Here is a 17,616-nt window from a genome sequence, read left to right on the forward strand (position 1 = left end):
CTGTAATTGCTCTTTGATAATGAATTGTTGTGACTGTTGAATGCAGCCAGGATTTTTCTCTTGAAATGGAATGGTCATATTTTCATATTCAGTTCTAGTTTTTTTTCCGCAGCTAATCAAGTCCAAACTGGACTTTTGCATGTAAGGTTTTAAACACTTTCAATTTTTGCTTCACATCAATGTGTCTAAAAGCTCCTTCCAGAACATCTCCAAAAAAAAAAAAGAAGAATATAGGTCGTAATGTCCTATAAACTCTCATGTCTAGTCCAAACTTTGGGGACTCATGTCTAAACTCAGGTGAGATCAAAGTTTCAAGTATTTCAGAATGCAATGAATGGCGTTCCACAAATGCAGACGACGATGAAAAACATTTATTCAGTATGTTCTGCCTTATTAAGAGCAGAGCTGGATGACCAGGATCATTTGTTTTTACAATTCCTTCTTCTGGAAAAAAAAAACTCTGTATAAAAGTATTTTGAAAATATACAAAACTTAAATTCTTAAACATTTTAAGATATGTTCAATTTATCTGGTAAGCCACGTGATACATATACTAACGCATATTACATAATTAAGTGAGTCATCAGTTATGATTCATTGAAAATGTGTTCTTAAGTATTGACAAGTATTGTGAAAAAAGGCAGCAATGATAACGGTCATGAACATGAGTATCACGAGTGATCGATGGTCGTGGACATTTTTAGACTGTATTGATCTCCTTTTGAAGAAGAGTTCTATATAAAAATCGAAGGGAACACTCAAATTTCAAACTAACATTTATGGAATTTTTCTTTACGGAATAATTGTCTAAAGCTTAACGAAGCATGTCTAAAAGTTTAAGTTTAAAGTTAAGTTTAAAACACACCCTTCCCCGAAAACATACATACTACTGAAGGAAACCTAGTACTTTTAATTGCAGGTCTATACACTGATAAAGACTTTTTAAACAAGTGGCTTTGAATATTTCCAGATATAGATTTTTAGTTTAACGAGTAAACATGTATTTCGTTTTGTGAACAGTAAACTCTCATTTATTGACTTAACAATTTTACGAACAGTGGGATACAATCGAAAACTCTTGTCTTAAATTTGGTCCAAAAATGCAATTCCAAAGAAGATCATCGTCTTTATAAGTCATTGAAAAGGCGTGAGTAGCTACCAGCTGGCTCTGATATAATACAATTTTTTTGTTTCGATTTAAAAAAAAGAAAAAAGAAAACCCAACACGGTTAAGTGCATGAAAGTAAACACAGCCGCAAAAATGTCTGAGTCTTCTGTTTAAATAGTTCTCACAAAAAATCAAAATATAAAAGAATTTAACTTTCTTTTGCTTATAAAATTTGCTTTTAATTGTCCTCTAAACATAAATGAAAGTAGAAAAAATCAATTAAAAAAAAATGAATATTAGACCGAAACTTAATGAATGTGAAATTTTCATTTTTTATCCGAGTTCAGCTCGTTTTTTTTCTGGTTTCAAATGCAATACATGAGAAAAAAAAATCAAACTAGCTTTAAGTAATTTGGTTTGAATCTGTAAGACAATAATGTGGGAATTCCAACTATATATCCTTGTGTTTGTCCTGTTGGGAACTCGCAATGGTGAGTTGTTTAAAATTTGAAAAAAAATTATATTACCGGTACCTTATTTTGTTTAGTTTCCTTTTCTTTACTTTTTCGAACATTAAAAATGATAATGAAAATTCAACCCAAGTCTTTTAATTTAGAAAAGATATTTAAGAATTACATAGCACATAGTGTTGAGTTGTTTTAGATTTTAAAAAAAATCACACACGACTTTGAGACCCAGTCTAACTATTTTTACTTTAGATTCTTTGCTGAAATTTCTTGCATGTAGTTTTACTACCATACAAATTATTTCAAGATCAAAAAATAATATATTTATCACCCCGATGTCCTAGGAGTCGTCTCGAAAGTAGGCATTTTTACTATAATAGGACCCAGTGGCAGTTTGTTGAAAAGTGCTTAACTTTTTATGTTCTCCAAATTTTTTGTATTTCTGCCCTAGGAATTTCGTTTTCTTTCAAATATATAAAACCTTTATGAAAACTTATTGCTTTGTAGCATTTAAGTGTCACTGTAATTCATAAACTGCACTTCATTTTTAAAAGTGTTGAGCAATTTGGTTTTATTTTTAACAATTTAAAAAATTTTAATCATAGTTTAAATTTTTAGGGATTTTTGTTAAAATTTTCCGAAAAAAAATTATGGCAATTAACTAAAAAAAAATTGGTCATTGACCTACGTTTTTTGAAAAAAAAAACCACAATACCATGAAGGTCTATAACACACGATATATTTTCATTCTGAGGTAATGTAATCCTTTAACCTTTAGCAAAATAGATACGCCCTTTTAAATTCACCAACATAAATTTTATCAATGTAAAAAAAAAAGAAGTTCATGATATTAGTGGATAATTTCTTGTAAGCTAATAAACTTGCTAAAGGTTAGTGACCCGAAGCATACACAATGAACAAATTAAATGGATAATGTACTTTTAAAAATATATGTGCTTCTTTGTTTAATTATTATTTGGTTTGTTAATACAATGGTTATGCCAATTTTCCACCACTTAGAAAGGAAAATTTGTAGGTTGTCTCAATAATTTTCGAACTACTTAAATAAAACAATTGCGGAAGTTCGTTTAATCCATTAATTATAATTACACAAATTTGCAGTCTCTGGGTTTTACTATGGAAAAAATATTGGAGTCACCCCGGCGGCCGCCCAATCTTTCTGCCAGTCTATTGGCCTACGATTGGCTGTGCTAGAAACCCTGGCAGAGTATGAAGAATCGAAGGCTTTCTTACAGAAATATCATGACCTCTGGACGTAAGTTGGCGCATTTTGGGAAAAAGTTGAATATTAAAACACTTTCTTGTTTCTGCTCGTTTAACCATGCCAGAAAAAGCCATTACCTAAAGATAGTATTGGACATCTGTCGATATATTAATGTGGATAAAAGTATATTATGATATGATTATTACTAATACCTTTACCTGTAAAGTGTTTTAAATTTAATTTTATATTATTTTAACAAAAGATATGTCTTAAAAATTCTTGTAAATGTTAAAATTATTAAAACCTTTGAGGGATTCAAACTGATGACTTACAAATTCGCATTAAATGCTCTCAATCAATGCGCTATAATGATTAGTTAGCAACTTTGAGAGAGAATAATATACTTATGAAATTTTACTTGATTTTATTGTTTACTTTGTTTAGAAGTACGTACAATGTATTATAAAGATGCCCCATACAATCCTAAGAGAGTTAGAAGGTGAAGGCCACTTTCTAATACATCATTTTTTTTTGTATAAGAAATACTACGTGACGTCTTTCATTCAAAAGCCCTGTAAAAATATAAGAAGAAACTTAAATATTCATTTTTGGGAGTTGATTTTAATCAACTCTCCAATGCACTTCCTCGGGCAAAGCGAAAAAGAAACAGTGTTTGGACCTGAGCAAAAATCAATACCGCTGACAACACTAAGTTCTTGAAAATAATCGATAAATTCGATGCTATGTATTCTGAAGCATTGTTTTTCAAGAAAACGTATTTATTAATACCATGAAGATAATAAGATTTTAAATTGTACAAACAATTTAGATATCTTTTAAATTCGTATGTATTCCTACGCTATAGTTCAATGTAGTCTCGTTCAACCAGACGCTTGGCTGTCTCTGTTAATATCCGACAAAACAGGATCTCTCTTGCTTGTCGGAGATAAACGGGGACAGCCGAGCGTTTGGTTGAACAAGACAAGAGTTCAATCTGGATCCATACAATTTCTCAGAAATATTTCGATTACTGATACATGTACTACTTTCCATGCAAAATCACATATAGTTGATTTTGAAGAAATGATAATCGATAAAATAAACTCCCATCAGTACTTCAGTACTTTGATTTTGATTACTAATGAATAGCGTATTGCCAAAAAATATAACATTCAAACTTTGAGGGCATATCTGATGGGTAATTTATTTAAAACTTAAGCCATAACTTTTTTTTTCTTTTGAGTGGAATTATTTGAATGGTTTTTGATCAGAAACTTTTGGCTGGTGAAGATGCACCTCCTATTAAACGTCACCCGATAAATAATGACAGCCAATTTATGTGCGGTACTGTATCTTGTACTATAGCAAGGGTGATCATCCTTGGATTGGCTTGGAGCGCGACTTATCGGCACCAACACATACATACAAATGGATTGATGGCAATCCCTTGACTTACGCCAGTTTCGGGACATATCCCAGGAGGGATGAAACTACTCCAGCTGATGATCTTAGCAAGACCTGCATCAGACTGGACTGGGGACCGGGGTTGTTGTTAAAGCCCGATGCTTGCACACAAACTAAGGATTTTCTATGTGAAGGTACATGGTGACTGTATAATTGCTATATTTTAGTGTTGTAACTCAAAGAATTCAGTTAAGTATTTATTATTGCAAGTACAGTTAAATATTCACCCCGTTTAATTTTCGCCCCTTTCGCCCTTAATGTCAATGTGCGAATTTTAGACTGAGCAAATTCCAATGCCTTATGTAATCTCTCTCATTGCACAACAGATTATTTGCACGTGAAAAAAAAGTCTAAAATAACCTTTTTATTTGCATTGAATGATTTATTTTGACGTTGTCGTGTCAATAACTGCCGTCAAGTAAGCAGACAAATTGAATAACGCGCATTAGCGTTATCATTATTATGAAATAATATTCCTTATTTTTTTACATTCAAACTTCTTAATTCCCAAAAATTCAGGGTACATTACCAGGCTCTCGAATATTTATAATTTATCTTAAAATAGCAAACAAAATGCATTTGAATGCTTATAAATAAAGTCATGTTAAATATTTTCAACTGAACACTTTGTATCTAAATAAAAAAGTTTCATATAACGTGAAAATATAAGTATGGAATTATTTAATGGAAATCTGCACATTGTGGAGATAGGAAAAAATAGAAAAAAATGAAAGATAGGTCGCGTCTGACCTTAATAAATAAGGAAAACGGTGCAAGTATGTAAAAACATATAAATGATGAAGAAAACAACCCTGAAAAAATATGCAACCCGTTGCTAGAATGTAAACATATGTGCAGTTATAGAGAATAAATTTGTTTTTTAATTATCTTTTTAAATAAGGATTCCACATAGTGACATCCTCTGTAACGTGGGGTACAGCGAAGTCAGGGTGTGAGGCAAACAACATGAAGCTTGCCTCCTTACCAAACTCGGACGCCCACACTGCCGCTAGTCAATTCATCAACGTGAAACGGGCTATAGCGTACGTAGCGTTCGTATGATTATATACATCTGTGCTATAAACAAGAAAAATGTTAATTAGATGATCATGGTCATTTCTGGATACTACATATATCATCTAAGAAGTGCTCTGTATAAACATGATATAGAAAATTGTTCAAAATTTTAAATCTAAATTATTTAGATTTTTTCGTTTACCTATAAAAGTTACTTTTGTGCTGTAAATTACAATTCTGAGTTAGATCACTTAACAAAGATATCAAATTTCAAACCAAAAAGAATATTTTTTTTGCGAGGAAAGTAATGCCTTCTTTTGAATATCAATGTATTAGGTGAAAACGATAGCTAATTTTAGACTAGTGAACCATACAGAATGAGTGGAGGGTCAACATCTTTAAGACCTTGTCAGTAAAGCATAAAACGTTCCTATATACGAGTATGTAGAATAGAAACACTTGATCTTGATATTAGCTGTCCATTAGCTGTTAATCAATGACGTCACCTAAATGGGATAATTCCCGCAATTTTTCAAACAAATGAAAAGAGCGCAGGTCTGCAAAAGTACGACTTTTACATATGTTTTTGTTCATTGAATTATACATGATTTAAATTGGTACTTGAGCAAGCATGCACTCGATGTTTCCAAGTCGAAAAACCATCGGAAAACAACCACATTTTGCTCTAAAACATTATTTCTCATATAAAGTCAATCTTTATGTCATCAATTTTGCATTATGGCGTTACTGTGATGATAACCTTTTACACAATTATTTTCTATATGATTTCAAATATTCTTCCCACTATCGTTAAGTTTTTATAATTTTTAATGCTTAGGACGCAAAGGCCTTTCCAGAAAGGATCAGATTTGGAAAATTTATTAAGAATTCAGCCAATCTGAATGCAGAGAACTCGCTGTACATATATGAATCTATATGCAAAGTTAGATAACTCTTCCTATTGTGTCATTATTACTCTCTATTTTGGGAAGTTAGTTTTGTTTAGACTAAATACATAAAATCATATGGTGTGATTGGTGAGGTTGTATATGGTGTATATTACGATAGTCCTAATAGTAAGGAGGCTGGATCAACTGTGTCAACAAGATGGGTTAATACTGAAAAGTAGGCAAAGTGAAAGCAAGGCTTGTTGCAAGAGGTTCGAAAATGAGGACACGATACAACGTGATAGCCCTTAAATAAGCATTACTATGACAATGCGGACCTTGCTCAACATTGCGGAACATAAATAATGAGCCATTAATACTACAGATATCAAGTCTGATTTTCTACAAGGCAAAGAACTGTGCCTTGATGTTTGTCTCAGTCCTCGTATTGAAATGGAGTCTTCACTAGATAGTACATGGAAATAAACTTCGACACTGTCTATGCGGATTGAAGGATGGAGCTAGACAGTTCCACTTGATTTTGAAGGGGAAACTTGTAAGACTTGGCGATAGGAAATTCAAATTAGATACTGCAGTCTTTGAACTATATACTCATGAACTAAATGACATTGTTGAACATTGGCTGTGCCTGGAACTTATTCATCTGCATGGAAATCTATGAACTGTTTCTATTACGCCTCTTCTTTAGCGGCTTTTATGCTTTTTTGACTCATCCATGTCACTAATGTAGACCTCTTGTTTATGGACAAGTGTCTGGGTATCAGCATTTTCCCAAGGGAGTATACTCAAATCAACATATTTTCTTTCTTAACTTTCGTCATGTTGAATGTTGTAACAGTTTCTATTGCGGCCTGGTGCTTTTCCTGCTCTGCTGAAAACAGCTGCTTTTCTCCATTGTTCTTCTGAATTTAGTTTGTTATCGTTCGTTTGCTATTGTATTCTTTCCGTATTCAAGCTTGATTAATATATTATCAGTGACTGCATGGGCCCTTTCCCACAAATCCCCTCTAGAAAGGATACATTCCTGCTATTGTGCGAACGTTGGGTATAGACATCACTTCTCTCATTTCGTCTCAGCTGAACTCTCCTCAATTTTTTGTAAATATTGCCCCCATCATTCCAAAAACACCTATCCAATTTGTCATAAAGCATTTATTACTTCATTTAGTTTCTTTCTATTGATAAACACAAATACGTTGTATCGAGCAGAAAATTAACAATAATTAGAATTATGGGAGTCAAAATAATAAAAAGACAAATTCTTTTCTTAAAAAAATGCATTGGCATCAATCCTGTTCATTCTTTCGCGAGGTTCATTAACTGTGTGTGTGAGTGTATATATATAGTTACAATCTTCAAAGAGATGAAGAGGATGATGATGATGATGATGATGATGATTTTTAAAAGACAACGAGAGGTAATGAAAATTTAAAAATCATCTTCCTATTGATTGTTTACATTTCAAAGCTCAACAAGTTGGTGGAGGGTGTGGTTCGGAATGAGATGACCTCAGGGTATACCTACTATCACGAAGACGGGTCCGGAGCACTGACGTACGGCTCCAGTTATAAAACACTCCCTTGGAATTCCAATGATTGCGGTGGCTGTATGTGTGGGCGACTCAAACGTTACGACTACAATAACGCCGGTTTCTACAAATGGGCGGACAAAGAGTGTGGCAATACTTACCCATATCTCTGTAAAGGTCGGGTCTCTCTCTCTCTCTCTCTCTCTCTCTCTCTCTTTGTACAGAGCCACGTAACAAATATTAGCATTAAAAATATATTGCTAACGCCAATCTTCTTTTTTAGACGAGTTTTTACCAATTAATATAACTACCCCCACAACAACCACCGCAATTCCAGAGACAACCACAAAACCCTGGTGGTTTGTAGAGTACAGCGAAGACGGGAAGGCACTTGGAAAAAACGGAATGGTGTATATTACGATGATGCTACATGAGTCTTCTTAAGGAGAATTTATTTAACATTTTTAGCCATAAGTTATATCAACTTTCTATATCTGCACATAAAGCTCAACTTAGAAGAAATACTGATATACTATGGAATCATTAGAATTTGTAATGACTCATTTTTCGTGGTTTTCGTGGGTAGCCCTCCCCCACGAGTTAACGTCCTCCACGAAAACAAGTTTTGAAAGAGTAGCTTTTCCTACTAAAACTGAAAACCAACATATCCACGAAATTACATCCCCACGAACAAGCAAAAAAAACCCAACAATCCACGAAAACTGGCCCCCACGAATTTCAACGATTCCACAGTAGGCTAAAAATGGCAACAATTACCCAGCCTCTGAATGCACAATGTTTCTATAATAAGAGAGACAGGGAAACACTGCGTAGAGTACAATACAAGTATATAATATGGGTGCTTTCCATTTAACCAACATCGCCGGATTTGCAGGTGTTGCCTTCGTCGCCGAATGCTGGAACGCGCGTCGCCGGCGAGCGATTGTGGCAACGCATTTTTCATTGCCGATTTGGAAACAATATGGCTCAAGTTTACCATATTTTACAAAACTGGATTTCTGTAACTAAAGTTTGCCCTACTTCTTGAAAAACATTAAAATTGCAAATAGCCAAAATATCTGGACCAATTTTTGAGATAAGTATCGTCCTCATTGGAGCATTGAGACGTTGCCGACCGTTCCATTAAAGTCACATTTTACCGATAACGTCGCCGGCGAGGCAACTTCAATGGAAAGCGCCCTATATTATTAGTTAATAAGTCTGTTACTGTCGATGGAAATTTGTAGGGTTTATAAAGTCCATAGAAAATATCTTAAGAGTAAATACACACATAAAACATTATTCCTTTCCGGAAAGTGATTGTCATATTTTTTGACATGTTTCTTTTCCTGTTTGCATTTTAAACTATGTAAACCAAACTGTTTGAGCAAACTGAAACATTTGAATATACCATGATAAAAACATGATTTTGTATGAGCAACCCAACCAAGAGAATCCCCGGCTCTTTAAAATACTGGTATTGTTTTGCTTATCCTCAGACATTTGACAAATCGACTCCTCCGGCTCGCTTTGGCTTCATAGGAATGGCTATTGGTTTTGGTGTCTTCTCCTTCATCATCGCTGTCATCTGCATGATGTGGTTCTGCTGTATCAGGTCAAAGGACGATTACAGCGCCCAAGAAGACTCGGACGATGAAGAGGAAAAAGAAACGGAAGAAGATGGCCTTCACTGCTATCAGCGCCAAGCTACATGGGCTTCAATACATAGCCTAAAGCACTTGATTCTTGACAAGCTCTTTTTAAGGAATCATTACAATTTTAAGAGGACAATTTTCGCATATTTTAATTTTTTTAATGGTTTGAATTGTTTTATCAATGGTGTGTGTTTAAAATCATTTTATGTAGTAATTTATGGAGACTGGAAGGTAAAAAAATTAATCATTATAACCATATCAAAATTTTAAAATATGATTTGTTTAGATATAAACTTTTACTGCTAAAAGAAAAAGACAACATAATTATTTTACCTTTAGAGTTTGGCTATTTTAATTTATTCTATATAGAGCTCTTTTTAAAGGAGATCAATACAGTCTAAAAATGGCCACAGCCACCGTAAAAGAAAGGGGTTCAATGTTTTGCATTATCCAACTCTCAAAGTGGACTGTCTCTCATGCCTTTCTTTGTAACAGCATCAATTCTGTTTCTTTGATTTTTGTTTTTATTGAGCAGTTCGTAATCTATGTGTGTTTGTGTGTGGATGGGGGGGGGGGGGGGGAGGATATCGCGTATAATAAACTTTTTAATAGTAAACATTTATTTAATTTGCTTTTATGTACTTAATTATAAAATTTATATCGATACTGAGGCTTAAATACATTGGTAATGGAGTCATTATAAATTTGTTGGACCAAATTGTCTTGTTTCTTGTAAATTTGTTATAGTTTGAGTATTTTTTTATATTTTTGAACACATTAATTTCACGTTCGACACACGTTTATAAAGAACCATTCTAAAATGAAATAAAATATCGCGTATAATAATCTTTTGTGGTTTGCGGAATTAGCTTATATGCTTGTACAGTCAGTTCAGCAGAAGTTACATGTATCATCTAAGTCTGTGACAGTTTTTCCTCTGGCTACAGAGAATCTAGATCGAAGAGAGTGACTTAAGTTCTAAAACTACAGTTGCTCCACGTGAGTATTTGGGAATCTTGAAAGGCAGACTTGTTTCTGAATGTCATTGAGGTTCGAGAATGAAATGATTGATTGTTTCGGTCATTGTCGTAATTGATTTTTAGTCACAAACTGTTGAGACAGTAACATGATCCAACACAACCGGATTCACTAATGAGAATGTGGTCTTACAGTATTTTTTATAATATACCTTTTTTTTTATCTTTCCACAGCAAATCAAGTCCAAATATGATATTTTCACGTCAGGTTTTCAAACCCTTTGAATTTTTGCTTCAAAGTAATGTGAAAAAAAAGTTCTTTTCACCCCAATTTCTGAAAGAACAGGTCTCCACAGACACCAACAGCATTAGATATGGAGGATACTTTTATGTTTGCATTATGTTGCAATCAATGTAATTGCTGCTGACTTAATTGTTAACCGTTAATGGAAGCTCTACTGTCGACAGAACAGGTGATGAGAGTATTCTGTGCTAAAACAATTATCTACACTTAATATACATATGTGTTTCCAACACAGCTGAAAGTTGAAGGATATAAATGAGGTTGTACGTATCTTTCAGTAGCGTGTTTCCGATTTAGATGTTTTTTTTTATCGCAGTCATAGAAGTACCAATGTAGACAATGAAAATATCGTGTCTACTGACTGTCCCTTCCTATTATAGCAAGAAGCAACTATGCATACATGGATTTTCCACCACATAAGTGTACCACAATATAAGGGGAGCTAACTCGTATATTCCTAGCCCAAGTGGGAGGGGTTGAGCCCATAGTTCTAAGGTTTAAATTGATCCTTTTGAATACGCATTAGGCTATGTTTACAAGTTATTAAGTGAATCAGATTTGATTTAAACCATGAACAATAATCAAATATCTCCAAATAATACAGTAGTAGTAGGCCTCCATCGGTCGCAGACGACCATGGGATATTGTATCCTATTTTGTCTTTCTATGACAGCAACGTTTGTGGCTGAAAAGTCCTATACGGGAGAGACATTCTTATTCGCAAAAGTCACATCTGTGAATGGTTTCTGATCTTTCGGGGTTTAGGCGCTGCTTTCGTTGTGCGCGTTTGTTTTCTGCTGCTTGCACGAGTTTTTCTTCCCCTGACTTGATCTGTCTGAGTAGTGTAGAACTTCATCTGGGTCGATCTGCTGCTAGGTCTTCCCAAGATCGCACGTCGATATCAAGGGCCTTCATGTCTCTTTTTACGACATCCTTGAATCGAAGTTGTGGGCGCCCAATGTTTCGTTTCCCAGATCTCAATTCTCCATACAAGATGTCCTTAGGAATACGTCCGTCCTCCATTCGACGCACATGCCCGAGCAAGCGTAACCTGCGTTGTCGAAGCATAGTGAACATGCTTGGAAGGTTCGCCCGAGACAGGACTTCGGTGTTAGGCACCTTGTCCTGCCACGAAATGCCCAGGATGCGGCGCAGACAACGCAGATGAAAGGTGTTGAGCCTTCTTTCCTGCCTGGAATACGTTGTCCACGACTCGCTACCGTATAACAAGGTGCTGATTATGAAGGCGTTGTATACTGCCATTTTGGTACAAGTTTTCAGTGTGGAGTTTGTCCAAACTCTTTTTGAAAGTCGAGCGAGAGTAGATGTAGCCTTTCCGATCCTCTTATCTAGCTCAACATCCAAGGAAAGGTTGTCAGTAATGGTAGATCCCAGGTACGTGAACTGGTGGACGACGTCCAGTTGGTAGTCGTCGATTGCTATAGCTGGGGCTGTGGAAGTATCCTGGCTTAGAACGTTTGTTTTCTTTAGGCTAATAGTCAAGCCAAAATCCTCACAGACCATTGAAAAGCGGTTCATCAACGTTTGCAGTTCTTCCTGGGTGTGGGTGACAAAAATATTTTGCTAACGTCAATCTTCTTTTTTTAGACGAGTTTTTACCAATTAATATAACTACACTACCCGCCCCCACAACAACCACCGCAATTCCAGACACAACCACAAAACCGTAGTGGTTTGTAGAATACAGCGAAGACGGGAAGGCACTTGGAAGAAACGGAATGGTGTATATTACGATGATCCTACCTGAGTCTTCTTAAGGAGGCTGGATGTTCAACAATTTATTTTAAAGTTTTAACCATAAGTTATATCAACTTCCTATATCTGTACATAAAGCTCTCCTTAGAAGAAATACTGATACACTGGGGAATCATTAGAATTCGCAGTGACCCAATTTTCGTGGGTAGCCCCCCCCCCCCCCCCCCCCCCCGAGTTTACGTCCTCCACGAAAACAAGTTTTGAAAGAGTAGCTTTTCCTACTAAAACTGAAAACCAACACATCCACGAAATTACATCCCCACGAACAAGCAAAAAAACCCCAACAATCCACGAAAACTGGCCACCACGAATTTCAACGATTCCACAGTAGGATAAAAATGACAACAATCATCCAGCCTCTGAATGCACAATGTTTCTATAATGAGAGAGACAGGTAAACACTGCGTAGAGTACAATACAAGTATATAATATGGGTGCTTTCAATTTAACCAACATCGCCGGATTTGTCGGTGTTGCCTTCGTCGCCGAATGCTGGAACGCGCGTCACCGGCGAGCGATTGTGGCACCGCATTTTATCATTGCCGATTAGGAAACAATATGGCTCTACCATATTTTACAAAACTGGATTTCTGTAACTAAAGTTTGCCCTACTTCTTGAAAAACATTAAAACTGCAAATAGCCAAAATATCTGGACCAAATTTTGAGATAAGTATCGTCCTCAATGAAGCATTGAGACGTTGCCGACCGTTCCATTAAGGACGTTGGATCCTGCGTTCAAAAGTCTCTAAGTTTTTTCCTAAAGTAAGTTTTTTAAATATCTACACACATATCTAAACCAAAATTCAAAACAAAATTGTGGGGTCTATATGCTCCTTTCCGTGCTACGGTGTATTTAATATGACCTTTCTGCACTGAAAGTGCAAATTGCACATAAATCGCGTTTCCCTCTTTTTTTTTTTTTTTTTTATCGAAATGAACCATGGTATCAAATACAAATTTACATTATTTAGAATTAATAAAATTAAAATTATCATAATGAAAGAGTTTGTAATTTCTTCACCTTATTGATATTTTGACCTTCTTGCACTGAAAAAATACTATTTTTATTCATAAACAATTCAATATGCAATTTAATAATTTAAAAGTCTCAAACTTTTTCTCAAATTATGACAGACTTGTCAAAAGAAACATAAATATTCAGAAAATAAAATCAATACTATGGGTCTATAATGTAAATTTTGAGATATGGCATGAAATAAGCTAATTTTAGGGGAAAATTGGAGTTGATCTTCTCTTTACTTTTATGAAATATCACTTAAACATGCCAATATATGTCGATAGAAATATTGAAATATTGTTGAAATTTGTTTTTTGAAACAATACAAAGATATCCCAATGCATAAACTATCTGAAAATTTGGTCTGCACGGAAAATAAGAAAGCTAAATTAAAACAATTGAGTTATGAAAAATGTTCATTTTCTTCTTAAAAACTTTCCGCCAAAAAATATAGTCCCTTACTACTCTCTCTAAATATGAAATTTTTTCTTCACTATTTTATTCAATAGAGTTTATTTGGCATTGTAAAAAAGGAATTTACAAGTATAATTCATATATGACACAGAATTTCCAGACTAGAGGTGAAACATAATGGCTACCCAAAATCAGAGGATCGAACCTCTTTAACGTCACCTTTTACTTATAACGTCGCCCGCGAGGCAACGTCAATGGAAAGCGCCCTATATTATTATTTAATAAGTTTGTTACTGTCGACGGAAATTTGTAGGGTTTATAAAGTCCATAGAAGATATCTTAAGAGTAAATACACACATAAAACATTATTTCTTTCCGGAAAGTGATTTTGTCATATCTTTTGACATGTTCCTTTTCCTGTTTGCATTTTAAACTATGTAAACCAAACGGTTTGAGCAAATTGAAACATTTAATTTTATTATACTTTCATGTTAAATACTGAAATCTGATTTGTTAAGACGCAGTTGGTAATCCGTTTTATTACCCTCAGCGTTAGCAACACACTTGGCAACGGGTAAGACAACGAATTGTTACATGCGCGTAAATTATGTGCGTACGGTTCGCCGTAGAATTCACTTCATTTCTATATAAGAGCAGTAAATTTTTCTTTAAAATTAAGACATTCAGTATATAAAATAAATAGTACCTGTTTGGGAGGGTAACTGTTGAAATTGACATCCCGAGACAACCATTGTCAACCGACGCTTCCAAACAGGCACTATTTATATAATACCATGATAAAAACATGATGTTGTATGATCAATCAAACCAAGAGAATTCCGGCCTCTTTAAATTACCGGTATTGTTTTGCTTATCTTCAGACATTTGACAAATCGACTCCTCCGGCTCGCTTCGGCTTCATAGGAATGGCAATTGGTTTTGGTGTCTTCTCCTTCATCATTGCCGTCATCTGCATGATGTGGTTCTGCTGTATCAGGTCAAAGGACGACTACCGCGCCCAAGAAGACTCGGACGATGAAGAGGAAGAAAAACGGAAGAAGAATGCTTTCACTGCTATCAGCGCCAAGCCACATGGGCTTCAATACATAACCTAAAGCACTTGATCCTTGACAAGCTCTTTTTAAGGAAAAATTACAATTTTAAAAGGACAATTTTTGCATTGTATAAACTTTTTAATGGTTTGATCTAATTTTTTTTATCAATGGTGTGTGTTTAAAAACCATTTTATTGAGTAATTTATGGAGATTGGAAGGTCAAAAAATTAACCATAAGATCTAATCAAAATTTTAAGATATGATTTGTTTAGGTATAAACTATTACTGTTAAAAGAAAAAGACAACATATTTTACCTTTAAAGTTTGGCTATTTTAATTTATTCTGTATAGAGCTCTTTTTAAAGGAGATCAATACAGTCTAAAAATGGTCACGACCATCATAAAAGAAGGGGGTTCAATGTTTCTCATTATCCAACTCTCAAAGTGGACTGTCTCTCATGCTTTCCTTTGTAACAGCATCAATTCTGTTTCTTTGATTTTTGTTTTTATTGAGCAGGTCACAATCTATGTGTGTTTGTGTGTGGTTTTGGGGAGGAGGATTTCGCGTATAATTAACTTTTTAATAGTAAACATTTATGTAATTTGCTTTTATGTACTTAATTAAAGGATTTACTAAAATATTAATAACATAACTAAAGTTACAATTGGCAATATATTAAATATACTAATATGCAGATGCAACCTTTAGTGCATCGAGAAAATCGTTTAGATCTTCCCTTTTTTAAAATATTAACAATACAGATGTCACAGGGTCGTCAATAAAGAAATAACGATTGAAGACTTGGATTCGTGCTTATAGATGCTTTTATATAATAACAGAAAAGAAACCTAGAAAACACAGAAAACACATTCACAACACAACACACACACGTTGACGAGAGACAATTATATGTACTACATATTCAATAAGTTACAAACACAATAGTTTTCCCAATTATAATACCGGTGATTTACCGACTGTATCACTGAATATGGTATTACAATCATTTCTTACCAGGTATCCAGGAATTTAAATAATAAATAAATAACTGAATCTTTGAAGATCAGGAATGGAATGTAACAGTAAATGATGCTAGCGCCGTAAAGGGTAGAATCTGTGGGTTCTGGATTTGGCGGGACTTGCGCTTATATAGTGAGCGAAGTAAGTAAAACATGCATATTAATGAGTTAAAAGTCGTCTGTCGTTGGTCAATGAGACATGTATACATATACCTGGTCACTAAATCCTAAAAATGGAAAAACCACGTGACTTATCACAACATTCACACATGCACTCATTCATACACACAGCAATGCGTTCTATCAGCAATGCGCGCTGATGAACATTAAATAAATAAATCAATATGAACTGTGACACAGATATAGATTTTACAACGTACTAAGTGTAACATCACCCCAGAGCAACACATACGTGTTAACAATAATCAAAATACAAATCTTAAATTAAAGCATCATTGAAAAAGCTCATCTATGATGCGAGCAGAAGTAACATGTATCATCTAAGTTTAGGACAATTTTCCATCTGGCTACAGAGAATCTAGATCAAAGAGAGTGACTTAAGTTCTAAAACTACAGTTGCTCCAGGTGAGTAGTTAGGACTCTTGAAAGGCAGAATTGTTTCTGAATGCCATTGGGTTTCGAGAATAATATGACTGATTGTCTCGGCCGATTGATGAGCAGTTACATGATCAACACAACCGGATTCACGAATGTAGAATTTGGAAATGAAAAAGTCAAGGTCATATTTTTATAATATGTCCTTTTTTTAAATTTTCCGCAGCAAATCAGGTCCAAATATGACATTTGCACGTCAGGGTTTCAAACACTTTGAATTTTTGCTATACTGTTATGTGTCAAAAAGTTCTTTCCTACACAACTTCTCAAAGAATATGGTTGACTTACGGTGTTTTAGCAGAAACTTCTGCTAAAACACCGTGCAGCACTAGCTATAGACATGGAGGATACTGTTATGTCTGCATTATGTTGCAATCAATGTTACATGTTCTTAATTAAAACGTAATTCAATTTGATTTCATTTATATATTCTCTTGCAAAAAAAAAAATAAAAGTTGCATAAGAGGTACAAGATATATAAACATCTCCATAACAAACAGATGAATGAGCAGAGCTGCCTAATTTGAGAACAAATCTCACAAAGTTCAAGCGAATGTGTTCATATAACGGCACTGGTGCATATGTTACATTTAAAAATATATGAATTTATCATTTTAAACTTAACGGTTTGAGCTTTAATTTACCAAAATTTAAATTGATTCATTTTGAATTTTTAATGAGTACATGTATTACATGAGTCATCAATTTGGTTTTTTTTTACTTTGAAATTTATTAAGAATGTTCTTTTAAGTATTGTTAGCATTGTAAATAAAGAGCATAATGATAAATGAATGGCCATATACGTAAGTGTCAAGAGTTATTGATGGTCACGGCTATATTTAATAGGTGGATGCACAGGGCAACAGGACACACAATTTAAAAGCTAAAATATATATATCAAAGGCATTTTTGCTAAACGCTCTAAGAATTTAAAGAAAAAACTGTTGGGCATATGATATATAATAAAATTTTGTTAACCAACCACTTTAATAAAAGTGTCCTAATATATATGCTCCTGTTTTAGACTCGGTGAGACAACACCCGGAAGTTTGGGCTGTCTAATA

At 34.4% G+C, this 17,616-nt stretch overlaps 1 pseudogene; it reads left to right on the plus strand.

Moving 5' to 3' along the window:
* Window positions 1-1,544: 1,544 nt before the first annotated feature.
* LOC128162235 (uncharacterized) lies at window positions 1,545-14,977 on the plus strand (annotated as a pseudogene).
* The last annotated feature ends 2,639 nt before the right edge of the window (window positions 14,978-17,616 follow it).

Source organism: Crassostrea angulata, chromosome 9, assembly GCF_025612915.1.
Source record: "Crassostrea angulata isolate pt1a10 chromosome 9, ASM2561291v2, whole genome shotgun sequence".
Lineage (NCBI taxonomy): Eukaryota > Metazoa > Mollusca > Bivalvia > Ostreida > Ostreidae > Magallana > Magallana angulata.